The sequence below is a fragment of the Schistocerca nitens genome, chromosome 9 (assembly GCF_023898315.1).
Source record: "Schistocerca nitens isolate TAMUIC-IGC-003100 chromosome 9, iqSchNite1.1, whole genome shotgun sequence".
NCBI classification, from domain to species: domain Eukaryota; kingdom Metazoa; phylum Arthropoda; class Insecta; order Orthoptera; family Acrididae; genus Schistocerca; species Schistocerca nitens.
The window spans coordinates 114,237,308-114,244,077 of NC_064622.1; the positions used below are offsets into that span (position 1 = coordinate 114,237,308).

Here is a 6,770-nt window from a genome sequence, read left to right on the forward strand (position 1 = left end):
ACTAGAACGTCAGGTTCGATTTTCACCTCGTCCCGTAAATAACGTTCGATCTCGTAAGCCTTCGGTCGAGCATATTCGTTAGCAAAACTAAATTTCAGTGTCGATTTGCGGAACGACAAGGCCATGATTCGTTCTATGTATTACCGCGACACACCGCTACACACGTAACGTAAACACCTCTCGCGCAGACGTGCGGCAGGGACGTAAACACCGTCCGAACCGCTGCGCCGCCGAAGGCTGACTGAGCCACCGAGGGCACAGAGGATTGTGCGACTGCAAGGACTTATCCCTTGCACGCTTCCCGTGAGACCCACATTCCCAACTGCCCACAACCTACATTCGTAGTGCTCCTAATAGATATTTGCCCATTCACTCATTACTCACACCAGACTAAGCTGACAAGTCCCGTAACAGTTTGGGCAAAGTGTGTGCATTCGCACAGATAAAGGTCAATGGCTGGGTAGCCTTTTAACTATATGAAGATGGTATCTGTTTCCAAAAGAACACATACCATTGATGACCATGCAGCGTCACTAGAATGAAATGATAATTAAATCGAAACCACTAAAATTCTTTCAGGAACAGATACCATCTTCATATAGTTAAAAGGCTACCAGGCCGTTGACCTTCCTCTGTGTGAATGCACACGCTTTGCCTGAACTCTTACGGGACTTGTCAGCTTAGTCTGGCGCGAGTAATGAGTGAATGGGCAAATATCTATTAGGAACACTACGAATGTAGATTGTGGACAGTTGGAGATGTGGGTCTCACGGGAAGCGTGTAAGGGATAAGTCCTTACAGTCGCACTATCCTCTGTGCCCTCGGTGGCTCAGATGGTTAGAGCGTCTGCCATGTAAGCAGGAGAGCCCGGGTTCGAGTCCCGGTCGGGACACACATTTTCAGCTGTCCCCATTCATGTATATCAACAACACCTGTCGGCAGCTAAGGGTTTCGATTTAATTATCATTTGAAACTTATACTTCCATTCGCTACCGATGTTGGTGATATAACAGATTACATGTCATTCGTATAATTTACAAAGTCAACTAAGGTGTTTCTCCTGTCTAGAGAACTGGCAAACGTGTCTTCCACCCATCTTTCACCTGCTAGATGCACACACCACAATCGATGTTCTCTCAACTAAATAAAGGCGCGAAATGTGTAGAAGCAGTCAACTGGACAATTTACATGAGAGTGAATAATAGTCCAGTGCAAAGACATGTCCATATTGAATCTTCTCAAATTTTGATGCGATCACGAAAGCTATCCAACACATACTAAATATTAGTTCGCTATTCGGCCGTCTAGATCACGACATGGTTAAGTCAGCTACATTCCTGCATCCCAACAGGGATCTCCATTCGGACACCTCCTACCGTTAGCTGGGAACGTGAATCATTCCTGCCACAGCCCACTGGCGCAGACAGAATCATCCTAGGAAACTGGCCACATATATATTTTATCACTATACTTACAATTAAATACACTCCTGGAAATGGAAAAAAGAACACATTGACACCGGTGTGTCAGACCCACCATACTTGCTCCGGACACTGCGAGAGGGCTGTACAAGCAATGATCACACGCACGGCACAGCGGACACACCAGGAACCGCGGTGTTGGCCGTCGAATGGCGCTAGCTGCGCAGCATTTGTGCACCGCCGCCGTCAGTGTCAGCCAGTTTGCCGTGGCATACGGAGCTCCATCGCAGTCTTTAACACTGGTAGCATGCCGCGACAGCGTGGACGTGAACCGTATGTGCAGTTGACGGACTTTGAGCGAGGGCGTATAGTGGGCATGCGGGAGGCCGGGTGGACGTACCGCCGAATTGCTCAACACGTGGGGCGTGAGGTCTCCACAGTACATCGATGTTGTCGCCAGTGGTCGGCGGAAGGTGCACGTGCCCGTCGACCTGGGACCGGACCGCAGCGACGCACGGATGCACGCCAAGACCGTAGGATCCTACGCAGTGCCGTAGGGGACCGCACCGCCACTTCCCAGCAAATTAGGGACACTGTTGCTCCTGGGGTATCGGCGAGGACCATTCGCAACCGTCTCCATGAAGCTGGGCTACGGTCCCGCACACCGTTAGGCCGTCTTCCGCGCACGCCCCAACATCGTGCAGCCCGCCTCCAGTGGTGTCGCGACAGGCGTGAATGGAGGGACGAATGGAGACGTGTCGTCTTCAGCGATGAGAGTCGCTTCTGCCTTGGTGCCAATGATGGTCGTATGCGTGTTTGGCGCCGTGCAGGTGAGCGCCACAATCAGGACTGCATACGACCGAGGCACACAGGGCCAACACCCGGCATCATGGTGTGGGGAGCGATCTCCTACACTGGCCGTACACCACTGGTGATCGTCGAGGGGACACTGAATAGTGCACGGTACATCCAAACCGTCATCGAACCCATCGTTCTACCATTCCTAGACCGGCAAGGGAACTTGCTGTTCCAACAGGACAATGCACGTCCGCATGTATCCCGTGCCACCCAACGTGCTCTAGAAGGTGTAAGTCAACTACCCTGGCCAGCAAGGTCTCCGGATCTGTCCCCCATTGAGCATGTTTGGGACTGGATGAAGCGTCGTCTCACGCGGTCTGCACGTCCAGCACGAACGCTGGTCCAACTGAGGCGCCAGGTGGAAATGGCACGGCAAGCCGTTCCACAGGACTACATCCAGCATCTCTACGATCGTCTCCATGGGAGAATAGCAGCCTGCATTGCTGCGAAAGGTGGATATACACTGTACTAGTGCCGACATTGTGCATGCTCTGTTGCCTGTGTCTATGTGCCTGTGGTTCTGTCAGTGTGATCATGTGATGTATCTGACCCCAGGAATGTGTCAATAAAGTTTCCCCTTCCTGGGACAATGAATTCACGGTGTTCTTATTTCAATTTCCAGGAGTGTATTACGATCGCGGTCTCAATTGGACCACATTCGACAATGAGCGAAGTATCGGAAATACACCCTGCTGACGGCTGTGGCTCTGGAAATAGAAATATCTGTGCCATTCTTATGACTTGACATATTTTCCTCTTAGCTATCACAGTATTACACGTCAAATCAATACCTTCCTTAAGACTGGACATAGTCATTCCCTTTGCACATGTCGGGTCACACACACATACTTTATAAGCCTGATGCTCTAGGCGAACCTATCACGCATCTGCTACTGCTAAGTATAATACTTCACCAATAACCGATTGCTGGCGATAAGAAATAATACTGACCGAAAATCAGCGATGGGTGGACACATCTTATAAGTTTTCCTGTGAGTGGTACCACTGTGTCTTAGAAAGAGATACGTAATCGTCTTACAAACCGCTAGATGTTAAAAAACACGTCCGCAACAACTACGGTATGTTACTGTTACAAGCGGTCTTTGTTCTGCAGGTGCACACAAGCATCCATGTTAGAAGCTATACTGACTTTATAAATCGAGGTATGGAATTACCTCCAAAAGAAGTGGTTTTTCCAGACAAATACCGCGACACTGAATATAGAAGGTGATCGCCTGAGGTATATTATCAGACCAACAGTGCGGTTACACGTCGCAGACGGTGCAACCTCGTAATAAAATTACCGAATTTAGAAAGTGAATCGGCTAAGGAACGTGGTACGAAGCCCGTATTTGCAACTCCCTGATGCTGCCACTAGATATTTCTCCAGTATTTGTAACACATTCTGTCTCGGTGATATATTGACTGGGTTATGGAAGATGGTTGATTGAGAAGGATCACGAACAGTAGATGGTGTGCTGATTCAGGTCGTAAGAAAAGGCCTCTAGCTTTTCAGATCTCTAGTGCTACACTTTCTGGTAGAAATGATGTATAGGATTTGGAATCAAGTCTTTCCATTCAACTACATATCTGCGTTGTATCCGATGGAGAAGTCCTTTAATGATTACAGCCACTAGTGAATCATATTCCTGGCACTCTCATATCTCGAAACGAGTCACCTTTTTCGAACCTATCTGCTACAGTAAAATTTTAGATAGTGCCTCTTGCAACTGCTGCCATTTCTGCAGCTTTGTGCAGGTGATCATTCCAGTTGAAATCGGAACTGAGTAGAGGTTGGAGAAAGCTATATATACCACCTTCAGCAACACATGTAGAAACAGGCTAAGCTGAGTTAGTGCGACAGGACTGTGTTTTGACCATTCGATGGAAACGGGCACATGATGATGTAGCTCTGCCAACTGTGCACAATGTGCAAGGCCAGCACCAAATGAAGCCCACTCCTGCAAAACGAGTTAGTATAAAAGATAGTACAGAAAGTGGGAGGAGGAGGAGGATTTTGCTGCTGCATTGTGGTGCTTCTCCAATCTACATACAGATACTGCAGTTCGAAGCACATTCGTGTCTCTCAGGGCCCATTCACATCTGTCACTCCAACATTCTCTCATCGTTATTCTGTACCATCCAACACAAAAATTTACGAACTGTGAAAGCTCCAATAACTTCATCCGATAGAGAACTTGATAAGATTTTTACTGCATCTCTCCCCTTCCATATATCGTAAAAAAATACTGTATACATGCCAGCACCAAGCACATGTGGCGTTCCTATTAAATATGCAGGTATTGATCCACTGCACAGACCAGTTTAAAGTCTCATCACCTGTACTGTAGGAGGATGATCTATCCCACAGACTATACTGTAAATCGCAAGAGACGCTCCCTGTGAACCTGTGCCATTGTTTGAAATATTGCTCTTTTTTTCCTACTCTAACACATTTTGTACACTGCCGTACATTTTGTTTTCCGCCGCGACTTCGGTGTCTGTGTCAGGTTCTAAACTGACATTAACACGTTCTGACCCATTGCCTCTCTCAGAAAACTAGACATCGCATAGTGTAAATCATGTTGTTACTGCTGCTACCATAACATACCACACACACTGTATGATTTTAAATAAAAGACAACATAAGGAAACTGGAAGATTATGGCGACGTTGTGGAGTGTTTCCAAACTGCAGTCCGAAGGTGATTGATGACCTCTACATTTAAACTCATCTGTCACAGTGACAGAATAGCTGATGGTTCTGCGTTCTCTTTCGACTGATTCCTCATATTGCTGTCATGTACACGATTACTGTTTCAGTGCCACTCATCCGCAGAAAGTGTAGCCCCTCCACCAAAACTCTTTCTCCAACTCAAACAAGCGATGTAAGTCAATCATTATGTGGTAACCAACAGTGTACCAGTGGACGGATGGGATGGATAAGACGCCCCTGATGTACTGAAATAATAAGTATTACAGTTGATTGTGTGAACAATTTTACCAATTTTACAGACAGCGCTCTACATATTTCTAGCACCTTGAGCATAGTGTATAGTTTACAATCTATCTCTATGTGGATGGGAATCACAGAGCATTCTCGCAGTCTTAGGATAAAATTAGAGACTGAAAACACCCTCGCACTGTCTTTGACCAACCCACCCTGCAGTACCGTTACCAATTTAATCTGCAGCTGGCCAGAAGTAGATCACTACATTTCGCGTCTCGTGAATGAATGGACCTTGCTGAGTCCTCGTTCATCCAAGTGCACAAGATTTCTCGAGATTCGCCAGTGTCGAGGAGGTTAGCACCCCTTATCGGTGTATAGTAACAGATTTGCAAGTGTTGTGATAGAATACGATTAAGAAGAACAAGAAACGGGTGGTTTTTATGCATGATGGACGTAGATTGAGGAATTTTATGAAAATCAACTACGCTATCAATTTTAAAGTATTGTTCTAGTGTCTGGGATCAGCACCAAGAGGGTACTGGTAAGAGAGAACATAAACACATGTACTGCACCCAAAGCGGGCTATGATGTTAGATCGCTTCAGTTTCCGACCTATCATACATGTGGAATGCAGCCCTGTTAATATCCCACTGTAAGAAAATGTATTTTCAGCGCATGACATACATCCTTCTTGCAGGTTGCTCTACGATAAACTGTGGTAACAAACTGTAAAATGAAAAAACTACTTCCTTAAAACAGCAGCTCTGTGTGATACATGCGCAATATAGCTTTCCAGAGATGTATAGCGTCCACTGTTCACATCTGATCACGGTTCATCAGTCTTATATAAAATGATCGCTAGTAATGTAGAATTACAAGCAAACAGATTAACACATAGCAGTGGCGTCAGACATGTAAAATTACACGTCATACCACCAATAACACTGTAAACAGGACATCTGTCAAGCAGATGTATACACGAGGATTGCAGTGTCTCACAAACACCTATCGCTAACTTAGAATCACCTTAGTTATGAAGTTGAAGTCTCGATTTTATAACCAAAACGACAGGGAAATGGAGTACATCGTATAAATCTTCGTTCGTTTAGCAGAATATGTCGAAACAGGTTGGTCACATTTCATCACAGATGAGATGGAAGTTCCCTGATGACCGAGAGATTTGCTATTATCGATCGCAGGTAGGCAGAGCTCTAAGTCACAACATACAGAAAACGTGGTGCATACGAATCGAACGCAGGATATGTCACGCGACTAATGCATCCTGATAGAACAGCGGAAAAAATGGTCATATGACCTGCAGCAACATCTCCCACTCTAGAATGCATCATCAGTCTGCCATTAAATCGTACCTCTTTAAAGCTCCATCTCAATCAATCACCCCATCCACTCTCTGTTATCCTTTAACGCAAATTCAAGTAAGTTTAGAGGCGGATGGTTCTCTGTTTTCCTGAAAAGCGTTAAATACTGTAGTCAATTCGCGTGTATCACTGTTACCTCAATAGATGTATGGTAGAATGCTTC

The 6,770-nt window shown here is 45.9% G+C and overlaps 1 non-coding gene across 1 annotated transcript; it reads left to right on the top strand.

The window, feature by feature from the left end:
* Nucleotides 1-817: 817 nt before the first annotated feature.
* On the top strand, nucleotides 818-892 carry Trnat-ugu (transfer RNA threonine (anticodon UGU)). Its single transcript has one exon. It is a non-coding gene; the product is annotated as a tRNA-Thr (tRNA).
* The last annotated feature ends 5,878 nt before the right edge of the window (nucleotides 893-6,770 follow it).